General features: G+C 33.0%; 1 protein-coding gene across 6 annotated transcripts in view; it reads right to left on the reverse strand.

The window, feature by feature from the left end:
• Positions 1-21,794, reverse strand: part of LOC129945868 (cyclin-dependent kinase 14) — a 446,135-nt gene that overhangs the window by 337,012 nt on the left and 87,329 nt on the right. For 4 of the 6 annotated variants that reach the window (XM_056055818.1, XM_056055817.1, XM_056055812.1 and 1 more), the window contains exon 1: positions 2,227-2,446. The exons of the other annotated variants lie outside the window; for them this stretch is intronic. The gene's annotated coding sequence lies outside the window, so the exon portion shown is untranslated. Of the gene's footprint in view, positions 1-2,226; positions 2,447-21,794 lie in introns of those variants that run through there. 6 annotated transcript variants of the gene reach the window in all.

A 21,794-nucleotide genomic window follows, 5' to 3' on the forward strand; every position in this document is an offset into this window, starting at 1 on the left:
TAAGACATAAATGATTGAATCAATCGTTAAAGCCATTTTTGGACGTTCTTGTAAGCTAATATAAATAGTGATTTAAAAAAATCAATATCAATAAAACAAAATAAAATGGACTTCGAAATCCTGGATGTATTTGATGATCACATTGAAATCCTTGAGATTGTTGAACTTGAAGTTCCTCGTCAAATATAAGAAAGAGATGGATATTCTTCGTCGTTTGATGAGCTCTCGTTTTACAAAAGATTTCGTTTAACAAGAGAAATAACCATATTTGTTTTAGAAAAAATAGAAAGCTTTTTAGAATGCCCTTCAAACAGGTACAGTCATTTTAATTAAATTAAACAACTCCATAGCTCTTATCAACCAACTTTTGGTCGCCTTGCCATTTTTTGAAACTGGAAACCACCTTCTAAGCATAGCTGATTTTGGAGGGATGCATGTTTCGATAGTTTCAAAGATAGTTTTGAAAGTTTCCAAAGCAATAGCTAGACTTGCTAATGACTATCACATTTTCTGATAGTACAACTGATATTTTAAAAACTAAAAGGGATTTTTTTGAAATAGCATCGTTTCCAAATGTTATTGACGCCATTGATGGCACTAATGTAAAAATTCAGTCTCCTGGTAAATAATATTGTGTATGTAAAGGTGAGCTTGATGCAGAAGTTTTTCGAAACAGAAAAAGGTATTTTTCTATAAACGTCCAGGCAATTTGCAATACTAAAATGATATTCACCAATGTGGTGGCGAGGTGGCCTGGATCAAGCCATGATGCAAATATTTCAAATAGTTGCAAAGTTTTGGAAAGAGAGTCTAGCTCATATGAAGATTGTTTTATTTTGGGTAGGTATGTGTAAGAATGTTATTTTCATTAAATATTAGGTGATTCAGCTTATCCTCAAAAACCATATTTGATGACCCACATGGCACAGCAAAACAGTTGTATAACGAGTCTCAAATTCGTTCGAGAGGAGTAATCGAAAAAGCTTTTGGCATTTTAAAACGAAGATTTCCCATTTTGGCCTACGGTGCCCGTTTGAAATTGAGTACCGTATTAACCATTATTGTTGCAATAAAGATCTAGAACGTGTTATCAGCGCTGGACAGATGGATATTGACTATTCTTCCTTCCATGTAGAGGCATCAGTTTTTTTGTTCTCTATTAGAGCTCTTTCTTCATAAATGCATTGAAGAAGAAATGTTTTTTCGTTTAGTGAAAAGTTTGGATTTATTTTCTTTATTTTGTCTGCAATTATGCAATTATATCTTATTTTAACAAAAAAAAAAAAAAAAAAAAAAAAAAACAATTTTAGGATCAGCAGTTAACAAAATACCACCGTTTCATTTTTGAATTGACAAAAACTGCTTCACTAGTCAATTATTTACTCACTGCTCTAAAGTCAAAAGTTGTCTCCAAACTTGATGATCACTTTATTAAAACCAAATGGAATTTCGAAATTTATTACACTTCAACTTGGGACCATTTGACTTTCCCCAATATAACGCTCAGTCCTTAAGAACCCACCCATTAATAAGCGATATGATATTCCGAGTTATTAGAAAAAAATACCTACAAAAACTATCCCTTTTCAAAATAAGGTCATAATCCTCTTCCTGATAACTACAATAAAACCGAATACCTTTCAGTATAATTTTTCAAACATAGGTTCAAACCCACTTATCAACAAAGCAGAAAGGCTTAATTATCCACAAGCCTTGTAACTAAACTACATAAAGGTATCCCAATTATTCCTTCAAATGTATATTCTGATGATAATGATGCATTTTCTAACTTTGTACCGTACTATAGGATGTAGTTGTGGTATTTGTGTATCTACAAAGATATAACTATACCAACGTAAATTTGCATTGAAATTGGTTCTCGAATTAACAGCCACTTATGCAACACCCCATAAAAACCATCTCAAAAAGATACACATTGGCTTGTATCATCTCTCTCTGCAATTTGGTGTTAAATTCCACTTTGAAGTTATTTCTAAAGCCCGGTATTTTTCAGCAATTGCGATGTAACACTACGAATTCATCCGATTACATTTGTAAGAGCTGCAGCAAAAGAGATTCACTTCTCTAGATTCTTTTGTTTGGATTTTTCCTTTTTTTTTGTATTTATTTCTATTTCAAATCACAGAATGCACTTTGTTCGGAAAGGAGCCAAAGAAGAACACAACAACGAAAAAAAAAAACAAAACAAAAATAAAAACCACAAACCATCATTTGAGTAGGATATAAGCGATATCTAGGCAAATATACGCCAACACGAAATTCGAGGAAATGTCGGTCGTCGAAGTCGTTGTATCGTAATTTTAGATACAGTAGATTAATATCGTATATACATTTGTAGGTAAAAGATAGAGATATATTCAATTTGCCGATTCACCACCGTTGCGTCACACTCGGAGTTCGTTTGTGAACTGCTGCTAAAATCTGGGAGCGTATTTCGCACAAGCTAAGCGATGCGATGTGTTCAATTTCAAAGCCCTGGAATTCACTTCATTGCCACTGCCTCCACCACCACTTCATCTCGCTCGACAAAAAATAAAAAACCTCATCCCTCAAGAGGCAGAAGCAGCAGTGGCAAAAAAGAATCAGCAGTAGCAGTAGCAGTAGCAGCACCACCAACAGTAGCAACAACAACAACAAAAGCAAATCTAACCAACTGAACACATTCAGTGTCATATTTTCAAATGAAAACGGCATATTCACGACTTACTTCGTCTAAAAGGGGGTGGTTGGTTGGGTGTTGAACGTGCGTCGTCGTCGGTCGGTCGTGGTAGTGGAATAGTGGTTGGTAAGTGGGTCGAGTTCGAGCCCACCACCCATAGCCGTAGCTCTGTAACTCTATAGAGAGCACAAATGTTCAATGTTTACGTTTTTACTCTCGCTCTCTGTTTTCTCTCGGCATTTTTTCCCACCCTGTAGCTCTGTCGGTGTAAGTCGTAGTGTCACCTTATTTTTGCAAAACATTTTCGTCACTTGCGTCATTAAAATTCACAACATCCACATAACATAGCGTATAGCGTATATAGCGGCACGTCTAGCTCTAGAGATTTGTTTTGCTTTTGTTTAGCCGTTAGTTTATTTTTACCACAACTCGTTTTGGCTGTCACTCAAGGGATGATTCATCCGTGGTGAATAGTACAATTTTATGATCCACAAAATCCACCACCTTTATCCACACTCACTCATTCAACAACACTGTTTTGAGTGAGTGGAATTGAAAATAATGTTGATGTTGAACCCGAAGAAAAAGACTGAAGCCTTCAAGCTGGGGGGATTAGTACTTCTGACAGAAATGGGGGGCTGCTGGTTTAAGTTAGTATGTGATTGGAATTCAAATGTATTAATTTGTTTAACTTCTTCTCATGAAATTTAAAAACAAGAAAAAAGAAAACGTTTTTGTTTTAGAAAGAGGATTTCGTATCTGACTTTTGAGATTACAGAGAAAATTCAAGAAAATCAAACTCGCAAATTTAGAGAATAAATTTAGATGTGCTGCATATTTTATTTTTAAGGGATGTTGTCAGGCAGTGAGACAGTGTTGGGGAGTGGGTATGGTAACTAGAGTAACTGGAGCACGCATAATAATTCTTTTTTGTTTTTGCAAAAAGAATAAAACTTTGAATAATTTGTTCAGAAAGTTGTTTTTATGTATGTACATACATCGCAATACATGACAATTAATGGTATTAAAGTTACTCTTAAAACATAGAGAGATAAATTGTAACAATCAATAAATCTGTGGCGGAAGCAGTCGTGAGGATTTAAAATAAGGACTCTTTTAAAATAGAAAAAGATTAATTGTGAAGCTAGTCCCCGTCCTTGACTCCGTCAGAATGTACGGGTAGATATAGAAATATTCAAAATACAGTTAGGAAATGACGGATGAATAATGGTGTACATTTCATTTTGATAAGAATTAATTACTAAAATGTGATTTAGGTTTATTTAAACTAGCTGACCCGTCGAACTTTGTACCGCCTAATAGTCAATGAATGTCGTGTTACTTTTTGGCTGAACTAATTTAGATTTGATGAACATAAGACAATGATACAAAATAATATTTTTATAGGGATAGAAACAAATTAATTCATTAAAAGGATTTTCATTCAAGCTCTTTGTGGTAAACGAAATTCTTTTTTTTTTGGTCAGGCGCAAGAACAAATAAAGCGGATGGTTTGCCTACACGTGAGCATGCCACTTACAATTGACCATGAGAAAAACATGCATTTTCTAGATTGAGGCCACAGATAGTCAAGGTCACAGTCCCAGTTCCACTGGGTCATCCAAAAAAAATAAGCCGCCATTTCCATCATCAATTGCATTAATCAGTGTATCATAGACTTCCCTCTGCTTAGGATTCAACAGAGGTACATTCATTTGAACTGATTGGATTAGTTCATGTGGATCATATTCATGTTCACGTTCCAATCCTCTATTAAATGCGTCATTCATTCCGCGATCTGGCGCGGGCATTCCTAACCTTACTGACAAACTGAAACACATGAGGCAATACATATCTTTGATCAAGATCAAAGTCTGGTTATGGATCTCCTAATTCACCTCAAGATCGGAATTTCTTGAGCTGACGCGAATTCGATGTAAAATATCTTCTGACATGTTATCTTTGTATTTGTTCCACAGGTCACGTGGGTTCGATGGGAAGCATATTGAAATCATGATAGCAAATAATGTGCGTATCTGACTTGGAGATGCACGAAATGTGGGGCACACGATATCATTAACAGTTCGTAGTGATTTAAATGATGTTGGCCCTCGAACATTTACCAGCAACAACCACAAATAGAAACATTCATCATTCTTCGGATGAACTGTATGAATACGACCAAGAGCATCAGTAGAACGCATATCTGGATGATAAGGAACTGCATCGCCTTGCTTCTGACGTTGAAATTTCTTCGATGTAACAATTTTTTTTTTTCAAATAATAACATGCCATTTTTATTTCAGAGACAAATACAGAAATCTAACAAACTACATTTCAGATTTTTTTTTACAATGATAGAAAATAAATTTTTTAACGTAATTACCTTAAATGTCGGATTATATCCGTGCTCTTCGATAATTTCTGCCCCAAATGAAGTCATTTGGAAACAGACACTGTATTTTTGAGTATTCGCTGGAAAATTTAGTGATTCTAGTGTTTCGCCATAAAGCAGGGAGCACAATGGCTCTGGTGGCAGGACTTTACTACTAAGGCAGCACAAACCATGCGTTTCACCAGCAAACTTCAATGCTCCGCAATGCTGGCAACAACGTCCATTGGACCAATGCAATGTAAACAATAAAAGCTGTAGTTGATGGTGCAATCAATCACGTTCATCTGTACGATAGGCTCGACGATTTCTCGTTTCTAACCTAGCCGTTTCACGGGCTGCCTTTCATTGCTCTAGTGTTTCAGAAGCACGAATTAAGGCCCTTCTTTGCTCCATACTAACGCGGCGCTGTTCTCGCGCAATTTTTCGTTTTCCATCAGATAATTGACTCACGATATTCCGTTGCCTAATTGCATTACGGTTTCGCTGAGAAAGATTAGATCTTCTAGGACGCGGCATTGTTATTAAAATGTGCACTCGCATAAAATCACCAAATATAATAACAGTGCCTGAACTTTCGAGACATAGACAATAGCTCAAAGAGTATATAACCACTACGTATGAATAGCTTATCAAGAAAAATCATAGATAACCTATAAAAAGACAATTTTCGGGAATTAAAAATTAAATAATTCATAAATAATTTTCGAAAATTAATGTCTAAAACAAACAAATATAAATACATTTCTGAACGCACACATGATGTCTCCAGAAAAAATAAAGTTGTGGCTTAAAGGTCTCTCTTTTACTTCAAATAGGAAGTTATTGTAATGGGTCCGATTTGTCGAATTGATCATTTTGACATTTCTCGACATTTCAGGGTTCCTAAAGTCGAAATAAAAGATTTACGGAAACATGTCAGTGCGTGCGTTTGTTTGTACGTTAGCGACGCTTTTTTCGTCGTCCTCAAGAAGCAGCAGACATATCGCCTTTAAATTATTTTGTTACTCAGATAATAATGCAGAACGATGGAGAAAGGGCTCTCAAGAAAATTGAGTGGGTGGTTTTTTACCATAGCAGTTTAAAAAATAGGTGACAACAATTTTGGTTAACTTTAAATATCTCACGGAACAATGACGCTAGAGACTTGAATTAAATTGTCTATTATATATTGTAACGTGATACCAAACCAATATATTTTTAGAAAAAAATCCAATTTGAACTTATTTTATCTCATAAGAAATATTGTTTTCAACATTCGGTTAAATTTTGAGAAAAATCGGATTGACAGTTCTTTTTTGCAAAATATAAAAACTGATTTTCGAATGAAATAACTTTTCAAAATTTTGAAATTATGGCTTCTTACTAATTTTCACTTAAAAGAAATATCGTCTTCAACATTCGGTAACATTTTGAGAGAAATCGAATTGACAAATGTATGTACAAAAAATAAAAACCTAAAAAAATTAATAAAAGTTGGTAAAAATTGATTTTCGACTTAAATATTTTTTCAAAACTTTGAGATATTGGCTTTAAACAACTTTTATCTTTTAGAGGTTTTTTGTATGAAATTTTATACTCACAGTTTAAGGCAGCTGCTTGCCGAATTTATAATTGAATATAAGAATGAAACAACAACAACTTGTGTGTGCTACCACCAAGTTCATAGGCTGGAGTTATAGCTATTTCACGGGGGCCAACCCGATCATCAGACTCCTTTAGTGGTGCTTAATCACTTTTTGTTCAATTTAATTTTTTGAAGAACTTTTGCCCGAGCTGGGCTTGAACTTTTAAAAATATTGTTGAGTTCGAATTGACTGTTTTTTTTTTTACAAAAAAACTAAAAACCTAAACAAAAATTTCTTAAAAGTTTGTAAAAATAAATTTTCGAATGAATTATCTTTTCAAAATTTTGAAATTATGGCTTCTAACTAATTTTCACTTAAAAGAAATATCGTCTTCAACATTCGGAAACATTTTGAGAGAAATCGAATTGACAGTTTTATGTACAAAAAATGAAAACCTAAAAAAATTAATAAAAGGTTGTAAAAATTGATTTTCGACTCAAATATGTTTTCAAAACTTTGAGATATTGGCTTTAAACTACTTTAATCTTTGGAAAAATATTGTTGTCAACATTCAGTAAAATTTTGAGAAAAATCTAATTGACAGTTTTCTTACAAAAAATAAAACCCTAAAAAAAACCTGGTAAAAAAATTCGACTCAAAAAGCTTTTTTAAAAATTAAAAATATTGTCTTCAAACTTTTTTATTTCACAGAAAATATTGTGTTCGATATTCAGTAGTTTTTGTTTATAAAAATCCAACAGTCCAAAATTAATGTTTCGAATATTTAGATTTCAACAAAAATAAATATTTACACTTAATAAGTTTTCACACTTTTTCTTCGACACTTGTTAAAAAACTTATTTATGACAAAACAAAAAGCAGTTCAATAATGTTAAATGTCTGAGATGGTAAAAACATAAACTATCAACTATTTGGTACCGAAAATTGAAAAATTGAAGGCAACAAATAAACCTTAACGGTAGTAGCAAAAAAGTGTACGTCATCACTGATTTTTTCAAGGTACCCTGGGTTCGAATCTATGTAAATAAATTAGTAGGTCAAATCTTAAAGATGATCGTATCATTTTTCATTTTCTGCCAGAATTAGTTTAGATATTATGTGGGTAGATATCGTTGACGTTTCATTTAAGCTCCCTAACTCCAATTTTGTATTTTGAGACTTTGGCATTAAAAGTTTGTAATCGATATACAAATTTTCAGATTTTTTTGAAATGACAAGAACAAGCTAACGCATTCTCACAACCTTTGAAAACATTTACTAAAGATTTGCAGTTAACATAACGCTAATTCAAAAATATCACAATAACAAATGGTTTCTTTTATTCTTTAAGTGTGATTTTTTAGCTATTATCTTTTTGGAAACACTGTTTAAAAAGCTTACGCACGTTTCGTGTTTTGTTTCACTGTGGAACATCTTCAGTTTGGTCCATAAATCGTCTTACAAATGAACAACGCTTGCGAATTGTTGAATATTATTATTAAAATGCGTGTTCTGTTCAGAAAATTCATGAATTGTCGATTTTGGAGTGAATATCACCCAGAAACATTGCAAGAGCTTCCAACGCATCCAGAAAAAGTCACAGTTTGGTGCGGTTTATGGGCTGGTGGCATCATTGGACCGTAGTTCCTCAAAGATGATGCGAATCGTAATTTAACTGTGAATAATGAGCGCTACCGTGAGATGATATCCAACTTTTTTTCGCCCAAAATGCCAGACCTGGCCTTGTATGACATGTGGTTTCAACAAGACGGTGCCACATGCCACACAGAACACGCAACTATGGACTTATTGAGAGGCAAGTTGGGTGAACATTTTATTTCACGTTCGGGACAAGTCAATTAGCCACCTTTATTGTGCCTTTGACAATTTTTTTGTGGGGCTATGTTAAAGCTCATGAGTCATATCTATACAGACAAGCTTCAATTGACGCATTGGAAGACAACAGTAAAGCATTTATTCGTGAGATACCAGCCCAAAATGTTGGAAAGAGTATGCCAATGCCAGTCAAGATGAACATTTGCATGAAATAGTCTTCAAACATCAAAATTAAATTGAAATACTTTCCTATAGCTTTTAAAAAATAACCTTTTAGAATGGATATGCGAAAAGTTTCTTAGACGGATACATGAAACAAGTTTCTTATGCGAATATACCCAAGAATGTCAATGTATCCTTTGTTCAATTATCAACCCAATCAAAACATTATTTATTATTCAGAGCTTATTCTTATACCAATTAGTTTTCAATTTTGTAAGCAAATGATGATCCATTTTAAAGATATCGCGTTTCGAATAAAAATTAGGTATATTTTTTTTAAAAAACAGTAACATTTTTGATCATCAAATATTATTGAGACAGTATAAGAGCTTTCGTAGAAACACTGAACATTTAAACATTCATTAGTTCTTGAGAAAAAACAAAAACATAATAGCGGTTCTATAGTTTTAAGGAGCAAAATTAAGAAAAAAAAATGACCGAGATTAAAAGATTCTATCTAAAATTCTAATTTTCGATTTTTGGTCAAAAAATGTGTATCGGGACTTCTGTTATTTTTAGTCTTAAAAACGAATAACACAAGTCGGCTCAAAACCTTAATTTCCAAATATGAAGTCAATCTACCCAATGGTTTGGGCTGCAGGTGCTAGGACAGACAGACAGACGGAAAGAATTGGGGGACCGACTTTTTTCGATTTCCATACTCGACTTCGAAATTTGTTTACGAATGCAAAATTTGCCATATAGTACTTGTATGTGACAAGTAAAAAAGCCTTTTCACTTCGAAGACTCGTTTGTGCTCGTTTTGAGATATCATTGAAGGACACCATGCATAAAATTGATAGCTTGACTAGGTGATTCGTTACTTTTAGTACGAAACGTTTACAAACACAGTCTTTGATCAAATAATTAAACGTGCAATCGCAACCAAATAAAAAAATGCGTATACGCCTGAGTGTTGGAAAACAAAAATCTCATAACAAAAAACGTGCAACTTAAGTTTTTGTATATTTTTTTAATACTGCAGTCACCTTTTATTTAACAGATTGACAACGAATAAATAAAAAGTGTTGTAAGGTATGCAACTTTATCAAAAACAGCTATAAAGCTTTAAAATGTTTGTCGATCTGTATTCCTTAAAAATGTGCACTTTTTTATTTCGTGACTTTTACATTTGAATCGACAGAGATATGAGGCTTTTTCGTCTATCAATGTAGAATTTGTAAAATAAAGCGCCACTTTACGAATCAGTGGTAGGTAAATAAACATAGGCATGTTCGTCCCAACCCAACCCTATTTTCAGATAAATATATAAAATTTTAAATAAATCAAACAAAAAAAGCAGAAAATTTATAAAGCATCATTCACAGGTTTTCAATTGTAAATACCATTTAAAATAATGTGACATGTTTTTGTCTACGATTTATTCAAATCCAACTTTATTGATAGTTCTCAATTTAAATACTCTACTTTTATAGTTTTTTTTAAAAAACAAATGTTCAGAAGGTGAAGCCTATTCGCGAAAGGTTTATAGACCAAAATCTCTTTTTCGCAATAATTCCATTAAGCTTATTCTAACAATATGTGCATAGATTAGGTAAATATATTAAATAGCGTTACGCATTGAGACCTGTTATCTACATCAGGCTTTGTTTTACACAAAACACACCGAACTGGCTTCGGATCGACTGACCACCATGTTATAAACTAAATCGATTTACTATTTGCTGATGATTACCTGGGATTCGATTAAAAGCGCATCTTTTTTTTTTATTCAAACCACATTTTCCATTGGCCTTTCAAATACTAATTATATTTAGCAAATGTTGTGTGTATTTTGTTTTGTTGTTTCATGGCAGAGATAGATAAAATAAAATACTCGTTGATAAAATAAATACTTATGTCGTCGTATTGTATCGGATCCGGAAACGGTTGGTTGGAGTTTATTGTACACAGCAAACTGTGCGTGCTTGTTAACGTTCATTTTTTATCCACCCCTAGAATCTACATTTGGAATCATAATATTTGGCTATTGCAATTAGGCTTTCAATTTGTGTTTATTTAATGAAAATAGTAAAAAAAAATAAAAAGAATAGACTTTTCCACTCAGAAGCAACACGACACGTATCGTTATAATTTATTTGGGATATTAAATTTGTGCTAAATTGAATTAAATGTCATACATTTGTTTCTAAAGGGTGTCCCAAAATTATCGCAAGATTTGAATTAAATAGAAAACGCCGTTTTTAGTCTTTTGATAGTTATATTTTTATTGACTCGTAAAGTACATAGGATAGGGTTATGTATGGAATAAAACATCGGAAAAATGGCCTCCACGGCTTTGCATGCACATGCGCACTCTTTTGTTGAAATTTTCCATGACCATTCTGCATAAATGTGGCTGAATTTCGTTGATGCAGCGTTGAATCGACTCCTTTAATGCACGGGTGGTTGTGGGCTTGTTGACATAGACTTGTGATTTCAAATAACCCCATAAAAAGAAGTCTAATGGTGTTAAATCACACGATCTAGGAGGCCAATTTCGATCACCGAAACGAGAGAGTACACGACCTGGAAATGTCTCATGCAGTAATTGAATTGTTTCGCGGACTGTATGACATGTGGCACCGTCTTCTTGAAACCACATATTGGACACATCAATATCATCCAATTTTGGTAAAAAGAACTGTGTAATCATGTCGCGATATCGAGCATCAGTAACAGTCAATGCTTGACCAGCATCGTTTTCAAAAAAATATGGCCCAATTATGCCTCCAGCCAAAATCCACACCATACAGCCACGCGTTGTGGATGCACTTGTTTTTCGACAATCACATGTGGGTTCTCCGAACCCCAAATGCGGCAATTTTGGCGATTGACAAAGCTATCAAGATGAAAATGTGCTTCATCGCTTAGGATGATTTTGCTCGAAAAATCAGGGTCCATTTGTTGATGTTCAATAATCCAATCAACGAACTCTCTTCTCTGTCCATGGTCATTAGGCTTCAATTGTTGTGTTAATTGAATTTTGTAAGCATGAAGACAAAGATCTTTGGTGAGCATACGCTGTAGAGAGGTTCTTAAAATTTGATTGTCAGCAACACTCTCACGCACTGCTTCGACATTCACATTTGAACGGCTTGTTTTTGGACGACCAGTGTGTTTGGCGTCTCCAACGGATCCAGTCTCCATGAATTTTTCAATTAATCTCTTCACAGTTGACGAAGTTAAAGCACCTTTCGACCATATTTTGTATGAAATTTTCAAACTGCAGCCGCCAAGCTTTCACTATTTTTGAAATATTCTTTAATAATGAAGACACGTTGTTCTATCGCGTAACGCTCCATTTTTAATAACCCTATACTGTTAGCTGTCAAATTGCTTTTTTTTCAGGGTTACCAACACTTCACTGCACAAATGGCGGCAAATTCAAATCTTGCGTTAATTTTGGGACACCCTTTATAAATATATTGATTGACAACTCGTCAGCATTTTGCTTGAATGGGGGTAGTTGCGTGAAATAAAAGTAAATACATTTGCGCAATTAAATTATAAACATTGCAATAATTTCCTTTTTGAACAAAAGCACCCTAAAAATAAAGTAAGGATTTTGAAGAGTCATAATTTTAGTTGAGTGTTTTCAAACACAGATATTTGTATTAATTTTTTTAAATAACAATAAATGTAGCTTCTATTAAATGTATGCATTTTATTCAACCTCATTTAAATACTCTACCATCAGATACAAAAACAAAATATTATAATGCACAGCACAGTTTTTTAGCCCCATTTTCCCACAGTAGCTTCATGTTATCTCTTTTCCATATAAATATATACCTATAGTATGAGACTTTAATCTCCCCTTTCCATTTATTGCAATTCACTAAGTACAGATATTCCACTTTCCACTCGCAACAAAACTGAATGATAACTTCAATCTATATGTATAAACATAAAAACATGTGCACTAATGGCATACTAAAAATAATAATAATAAAAATAAAACCAAGAGATGAAGTATAAAATAAAAAACAAAAAAAATTAATAAAACACAATCATTGGTTGATGCGTTGCTCCCCAAACGCAGAACCGCAATTTCGATTTCGCAGACAATAATTTATTATTATATGAACCCACTTCAAAAGTAAACCGGAAGCTCCCAACATCATCGCTTCATAATATTTTTGATTGCTGATGATTATGATGATGATGATGATGTTGATGTTTGTCTGCGCATACCACTGATGCGAATTTCATTGTTGAATTGTGGTTTTAATCAAATACAAAGATAAGTTTCTTTTTTTTTTCTTATAAGTTGCTATAGAAACATACAAACAAAACTCATTTGGTCATATTATTTGATGATGAAGTATTAACGAAGATTTGTGGACTGGTCAAAATATAGGAGTCATAATTTATGATGTGAATATGATAATTTTTGTTCGTGTTTTGCTGTGGAAACAATCATTTGAGTTTGCAATTTTTTTTTTGCGAAATTAATAGTTTAAGACATTAACATGGAGGAAATGGCCTTTAACAAACTTTTTTAATATTGAAACAGCTTAAAAAAAGGAAGTGATGCCGTGAAAACAAGATAAAGATTTGAATTGTATTTTTTAATTGTTTTAGTCATAATTTTTGAAGACATTATTTCCAGAAATTTGTCTCTAATCGAACTATAAAAATACTCATTTTACAAATAAATAAAACATTTGACACTTGACACTCTATCATAATTTCATAATTACTAAAAATAAATAATGTGTAATGTAAAGAATTTACAGACTTAGACTTTTTTCATTTTAAACGTTTACATTCCTCCAAAAAGTTTGGAGTCTGTTTATAACGATCTCTTCTTGGCATTAGACTATCTTCTAAATTTGTAAAGCTCTGACACCAATATTTTACTTCTAGGTGATTTTAATTTACCATACATTGACTGGATTCTGTCTGAAGATGAATCCTCTTCTCGATAAAGTCCATCTTACTGACTTACAGCAAACAAGCTGTATTAAAAAATGAAAAAATCGCATTCTCAATTTAGTCTTTTCTTCTGACGCTATTAGTACTCTTGTTGTAGAATCTAGATTAGGAATTACTAATATTGACAAATATCACCCCCCTTTGGACATTTTTTTTACTTAAGTAATCACCTTACTAATCACAGTAATTCTTTTGATTGCTTATATAATTTTGATTTCAGAAGAGCCAATTTCCAGCAGTTGTCTGAAGATTTAACCATTTCTGGAATTGCTGATACACTAGCATTTTCTAACATTGACGAAGCAGTTTCAACTTTTTATAATTTTTATGTACTCATAAAGAAATCAAGAAATACAAACTTTAGCCATCCTTGAAACACGAAAGAACTGCGTTTACTACGTAACAAAAGAAATAAGGCATGGAAAACGTATCTCAAAACTCTGTCTCCAATCAACTTCTCTTTTTATGTTGAACTCTTTAACCAATTTAAATCTCTTTCTAATTTTGTATATGCTTGTTATGTTACTGATAAGGACACCTCTTTGAAAGAGACTCCTAAAAAATTTTGGAATTTTGTAAACTCAAAGAAAAAATCAGATGACTTTCCAGTTAACTTCACTTACAAGAACCTTCCGTTAGATAAAACTATTGATATCTGTAACGCTTTCGCAACAAATTTACGTGTGTCCTTTGTTAATAGCCTTGAAGAAGTTGATGAAGTATATTTTCATAATCTTCACTCCTTTTCGCAAGCTAGCTGTAGTCACATACCTGTGCTACAGAGTACGTTCCTTAATCTTTTATCCGCGTTGAATGATGACTGCTCACCCGGTACCGATGGTATTCCCCCTATAGTATTAAAAAAGTGTAGTAATGCTTTAGTTGAACCCCTTACGTTCTTATTCAAACTTTATCTAAAAACAGGCAAATTTCCCAGTATATGGAAGAAGTTATTTCTCACACCAATTTTCAAAAAAGGTAACAAGTCGGATATAACAAACTAAAGACTCATTGTAAAGCTTTCGAGCATTCCTTAATTGCTTCAACAAGTTGTTTGTGACAGTATTGCATTTTTTAGTAAAAATCTCATTTGTGAACAGCAACATGGTTTTGTGAAAAAAGATCAACCGTCACTAATCTCCTCACATTCTCCAACATATGTTCAAACGCTTTAGAACAAGGTTAAGAAGTTGACTGTGTATACACTGACTTCTCTAAAGCTTTTGGCCAACTAAAATGAGGAATTATTTTATTTAAACTCAAAGCTCTTGGTTTTACACCATTTTTCTTAGCTTGGATTAAGTCACAGCTTGAAAACAGATCCTACGAGGTAAAATTTAGAAATTGTCATTCTGAACATCTGGGAAGCCATCTTGGCCTTTTCTGTTCATCCTGTCTATTAACAATGTTTCGTCTTATCAGCGCTCAAGTGAACTTCTCATTTTTTCTGAGGATATGAAGATGTTCAAAATAATAAAATCCACCCATGATCGTATTCTATTACAAGCCGACATTGATAGTTTCACATTTGGGTGTGGGAAAAATAGCCTTTCACTTAACCCTTTAAAATGCCAGACGATAACTTTCACTAAAAAACTAATCACTAACGTATTTGACTACTGTATATCACAGCAAAAACTCTGTCGTGTCTCCACATTTTAAGATTTAGGTGTACTTTTCTGTACCAACTTAGAGTTTACACATCACATTAATTGTATTTTTAAAAAGCAAGTTCTATGCTTGGTTTTATAAAACGCTGGGCAAAGTAGTTCAATGATCCCTATGTTCCTCTTTCTTTGTATAATTGCCATGTTCGTCCTCATCTTGAATACGGTTCGCAGGTATGGACTCCTTATTACGAAATTCATAGAAAACGTATTGAATCAATTCATCATAATTTCATTCGCTTTGCCCTAAAGGGTCTTCCTTGGGATGATCCTTATGATCTGCCTCCCTATGAATATCGTATTCAGCTTTTTAAATTGCAATCTCTCCATCAAAGGCGTGTTAATAATGATTATTTCTTCATCAACTCATTAATGGTGAAATTGATGCACCTTATTTGCTATCTTGTGTACATTTGAATTACCGAGGCGGAACCCATCACCTACGTTCTTTTGATTTTATACATATTGACTTCCATAGAACTAACTATGGGAAGAATGAAGCTTTAAGTCGAATGAGCATTTTATATAATTTAAACTGTTCATCGATAGATTTAAATTTAAATAAGGTGGGATTAAAATTATTGTTTAGAACCATCTTTTGAAAGGCTTTGAAATAATCATATGATTAAATCAGTAATGAAAATTTAAGCAGTTGTTTTCATAATATTAACAACTCAACCCATTTTAGTAGTATTTTGTGAAAACATCTATTTTCAAAATTTGTAAGCATGCAATTTGGGAAAAATGGTAAATATTTAAGACTGTCTCAATATCCGATGATTACTTTTTAAATTATTAAAATCGGACTTTTCATTCAAAATATATCATGAAATTCTCTCAAATTATGGTACACCTTTAAAGATGATTTGTGTAAAGAAATCAAACATATAGCCCAATAACGAGGTTCCGATTATGATGTATAGAAAGAAGGTTTGATACAAACTTTTATAATTAAATAACAGAAGTTTAAGAGACTTTGGATTACCTTCTCCGAATCGCTCACAAAATGTAGTTGATGCCATACCGTGCCGTACATATGATGTTAACGAGTTGTCAGAATTTGCCAATTCAAAAATGTACCCAAGTTAGTGGCAGATTGAAAGTGTGGAAAATAACAGTGGTCAATTTTTTTTTTGGACGCGCTGTGTGGCACTTGCCAATTTAGTATTGTCAAATGTACGATTATCCGGAGGAAAGGTAGTGTCAGTGGCATCGTCAGGAATTGCTGCAACCCAATAAAATGATAGAAAAATGGCGTAACTACGTTAAAATTACCGTTGACTGTTTCTTTAGATCAATAGTCTGTATGTTCAATCCGTAAAAATGGTCCACTGGGAAAGCTCTTATTATTGAAAAAGTACCAGATGATTTTAAATGTTACAAATCTGTTGAAACCGTGTGCAACATCGAAGATAAAGTGCACTAACCCCAGGAATTTTGAAATTTCATCAATCCTGCTGGCATGCCACCTCATGAACTAAAATTAAAAATAGGTACGCCTGTTATGCTTTTTAGACATTTGAGCCATCTGAATATGTGTAATGGTACAAGACTATTGATCAAAGAATTAAGAGATGTGATTGTAGCAACTATCATTACGGGTCCCGCGGCCGGTCAGCTCGCACATGCTCGGCGGATCTCGATAATACCAACTGTTTTGCCCATATCTTTTAAAAGATTACAGTGCCCTTTAAAAATATCCTTTGCCCTACCATTAAATAAATCCCAGGAACAAACTTTTTCCATAGTTGGTATCGACTTTAGGAAAGAGTGCTTATCCCACGGGCAATTGTATGTGACACTTTCTCGACTAGGATCTCCTAAAAAACAATACGTTTTGTTGCCACCTACAACATAGTGTACAGGGAGACTTTAAGGTATATAATTTGTTTCTAATTTAGTGTTTCATTGTGGTTTTAATTAGCATGCTTATAACTTAAATATCAGTACATATTTATGTCTACCCGTGCGAAGCCAAGACGGGCCGCTAGTGTTGTTATAAAGAATAAAATATAAGTCATGCGAGAAGACTCTTAGATTCAATTCTTGTCTGTGAAAGGAATTTACAAATTTTTGTTATGAAAAAGTGATTTCTGAAATGAGTCGGTTGGATTCGGCATACAAGAAGTTTTACGTCACCTCTATCTCTGTTAAAGGTTGGGTACAGAAATGGTTGAGAGTTATAAGACACACTGTTTTTTAAAACACTCACGTGGATTTTATTTTTATGAATTCTAAAAAAACTAAAAAATATAAGACTTTAAATTGAAAAATAGCGGAGCAAAAAAAAGAATAAGAGAACATAACGTCTTATGCACCTGCATTGCATCAAATTCAATTCCTTTGCAATTAAAAAAGAAATAAAAATTGTATGAAGTTTTATTTTTAAATTGTATTAAATAAAGAATTCAATTTGACTTCAAAGTCATGGAATTGCATAATTCTATGACCAGTTAAGAATAAGGTGTTAGGCTTATTTAAATACCTTATTTTAATTATCTTGGTCTAACAGTAGGTTCTTTTATTTAAAATAGGAATTAAAATGAAATCTCCAATACTTGTTAAGCAAAACCATAATTGAAGAATTATTAAACCATTTTAAACAATATCATTTTAGAAGAAGCTATTAATAGTTTATAATGGGCGTCAAAACCCAATTATAAAAACAACTTTTTCAGACTAGGGAATACGAAGCTTCAAGTTTTCAACATAACATTCAAAAACTCCGTGCGGTGTTAAAACGTATATTAAATGTAATATGCTTTCTTGGAAAGCAGGAGTTGTTGTTTAGAGGCCACAACGAATCAAGTTCATCTTTAAGTAAAAACACTTATATAGAACTACTCAATTTACTAAGACAATATGATATAATTTTATAAGAAGACTAAGAAACGGCAAACAGTTTTCAAAGGTTTTCAATGGCTATTTAAATTGATTTAATCAAAACTGTTGCTGGCATTTTAGACGATCACATTTCTGAATCCGACTGCCAGAATTTATAGCTTTGCCTGACATTCATTTAAAGTCCCAATTATCTATTGCTATTACTTTAATAAACAAAAATCATGAAAGATTTGCTGCATTTATCGATGTGAGCTCAGAGCGCACTGCAGAAAATTTGAATAAAATTAATTATTATTTATAAAAACTTATCTTCAACGTCTAGAAGAAAGTAGCTAACCCTGAGATCATAACCAGAAATCGCCACTGGTTTACGAATTTAAAAAAAAAAAAACAAAATTGATACCTACCTTGAGCCTTTATATTTAAAATGAATGGAATTTTACTTACGATCATTACAAAATTGACTATCGACTTACCTGAAAAAAAAGAGAAAAAAACATTTAATATAAAGTTATACATATTTTAATTTTTTATTTTATGTTGTAATATAAAAGTTAAAGTTAAACAAATTCCCATTTCTTAATACCAAGAAGTCCTCGTTTAAATCAAGAAAACCTAAACACATTTTTCTTTTTATTATTAAACTTTGTCATTGTCTATAACTTAAAAATCAACTTTAAAGACTGTAAATTGTGGCACATATTTTCAAACAGTTCACAAGTATGTACATATATAAAACATTTAAAAACATCCTTCCAAGTTTTGCTCCGCTCTGATGATATATCTACTTCAATTTTAAACGTTTAATCAAGAACTTATATTTTTGCTCTAAATCATCTCAGCTAAATGTTCATATTATATAAAACGAAAAGTTCAAAATGTAGGATCAACACTCATATATAAACCCTCGCATCCATGGCCTCATTAAAATCTGATTTACACTTACAAAAATATTAAAAGGTTCATAATTTTCTTCTCACCATCAACATTAACATCACCATCCATTTCGAGCAGTTGGCATCCCACCTTCATATTATAGGCTCAAAAATTTATTAAAGTAACTATAAAGGTATGTTGTACGTACATATATATATATATGTGTAACATCCAACGTTCACCTTGACTTTTTGGTCGATTTTCACTCCGCGCCATAGTCTTTACACTTTAAATTGGCACAATTTTTTCTTTCCGGATAACAAAATTTTCACCAAGTTAATTACCAAGCTCTGCTTCTTCGTCGTTTATACTTAAATACTGTTACATGTACACTGATAGTGTACCGTAAATACATACACATAAAACGCAAACAAAAAATGTATCTTTTTCCCAACGAACGTAGAATATCCCTGCGCTCCATCACATCCTCGAAGTTTTATAAAGAAAGTGATTACTCTTCATTTAAAATAAAATCAGGTCAACTGCCTAATGGAAATGGATCCAACTGAAAGACACAGCGAGACTCCTTCGAGCGATTTTTTTGTGAAAGCAAAGGGAAACCCTTCAGGTGGGTAATAACTATCCTGGCGGGAGTGCTGTGCGACGACAAGGGCGCGGCAACGGTTGCGGGTGTGGTGGTTGGAATTTAAAGTAAAACAGTAGTCAGTGGGTGCAATAACCGAAGTAGGTGCACAACAAGGAACAGATGAACATCTTCAATAAAAACAAAGAAGAAGAAACTCGTAAAGTCGCAGGTAAAGCAATTAGTTGTAGCAATTGGGTCGGATAGGACCGACAACGTCGACGGAGACGAGAACGACAACGACGACTTTGCCAACGAAGCAAGAAAAAGAGTTAGATACAGAGATCTGACAAAAAAATACAAACCCCTAGATAGCATTATCCTGAAATAATTATGTACATCTAATTGCAAATTTTACCGGCTGCTGCTGCTATGTTATAGGTACCGTACCTAACAAGACTCGGCTCCTGTCTCAAAGTATGGGGAGCACTTAACCAAAAATGGTTTCTTCCCGTTTTGCTTGCTATGTATAAACGATAGTGTCTTCCAGTCTTGGACTTTCCATTTATACATTTGGTTACTTTATTCGTTCATTCATCTCTGCCATTCTCTGGTCTAAATGGCCCACTTTCATTCCATTTTATTTTATCCTTTACATAAATTTAAGAGATTTTTGTATTTGCAAGACTATTTTATTGGGAGAGTTAATACTCTTTGATTTATTTATGAAGCTTTAATAGTAATTTTTGTCCTTTGTCCTTACTTCAAACTAGTATTTCGCAGGAAATCTACAGAAAATACAGATTAAGGGATTAACGTAAATTTTGGTTACGAATACAGTAACACAAACTATTTGGTTCCTTGATTTAATTAAAGAAAAATACTGAGACTCGTTCTTTATTTTGTTGTTTTCATTTCTATTTGTAGTTACTTAACACTTTAAGATACAATATCTTACAAGATAGCACAAGTAGGGAAATTTGACATTTTACTGTCAATGTAATGAACGTACATTTTTAAGATTTTGTCTTTTTGACAGCCGTGAATCTATTTTAGCTTAGTTTGTTTTGTCATTTCATAAAAACTAAACTTACTTTACAATCTAGAACAATGAGAACGCATTATCTCGCGTCGTCGTAGGCATGGAGCGTGGCCTTAAAGATCGTTAGATCTAACACAGCTGAAATTTTGTTGGGGGGTTATTTAAAGTTGCTTGACTACGCAGATAAGTCTTAAACGATTGAAACCTTGGAAGTAAATATTTGGCGATTTATTGCTGACATACTGCCCCAATTTTTGTAAAAACTGGTAGAAAATTTTGCCTCTCGATGCCCGAGATCATAATTTTCAAACTTAATGGCAAACACTTATCTATAGCTGAATTCAGAACATTAAAATATATGCGTTTCATTTCTTTTTGAATTCCTAAATTCCAAAATTCTATGTGGATCTTCAAAACGTCAATATCGTCTTCATGCATGTCTATAACAAGCAATTTTTAATATTTCTGCGAAGGCCATTTATATACATCGTGAAGAAAAGTGGACCCAATATTGAGCCTTGAGGAATGCCTTTTATAAGTGGAAGGAACTTTGGCACATAATAATTGGCGACTTTAGCTTGATTCCTAAGTTAAAGCTACGAAGATTTAAGATTAATAAAAGAAATTGAATTAAAAATAATTGACTTTTGAGTTTTTGGAGAAATCTTCTAAAGCAGGATGCTCAGGTTTATTATATTATATTTAGAATTTCTCAGATCTTCAACCATAATTATAAGGACAATGTTAAGGGCAAAAGATAGACTGGTTATTGTTTCAAATGCCTTGGAAAAGAATAATAATCTGTCTAACTTCGTTCTGATTCTTGGAAATAGGAGCAATGTTTGCCCTTTTTCAGGTAGAAAACAACAGTTTGGTTATGATAATGGTATTGAACATTAGAGTTTTAAGTTTTTTATTTAAGAAAATATAGCTTTGCGAATACGGAGTGTATTTCATCAAAAGCCACCGAGTGGGATTTCAGTAAAGTACAACTTTCTGTCACATTTATTTAGTCAACTCCATTGAAGCTCAAACTGCTATCAACAGTATTGTCAAGATTATGTCAAAAATGTTTAGAGATTTCTGCATTGTTTTTGATAGGTTTTTACAGAGTTTGCGTTTGGTTTGAGAGGGTTTCACTTT

The sequence above is a fragment of the Eupeodes corollae genome, chromosome 2 (assembly GCF_945859685.1).
Source record: "Eupeodes corollae chromosome 2, idEupCoro1.1, whole genome shotgun sequence".
Taxonomy (NCBI): Eukaryota; Metazoa; Arthropoda; class Insecta; order Diptera; family Syrphidae; genus Eupeodes; species Eupeodes corollae.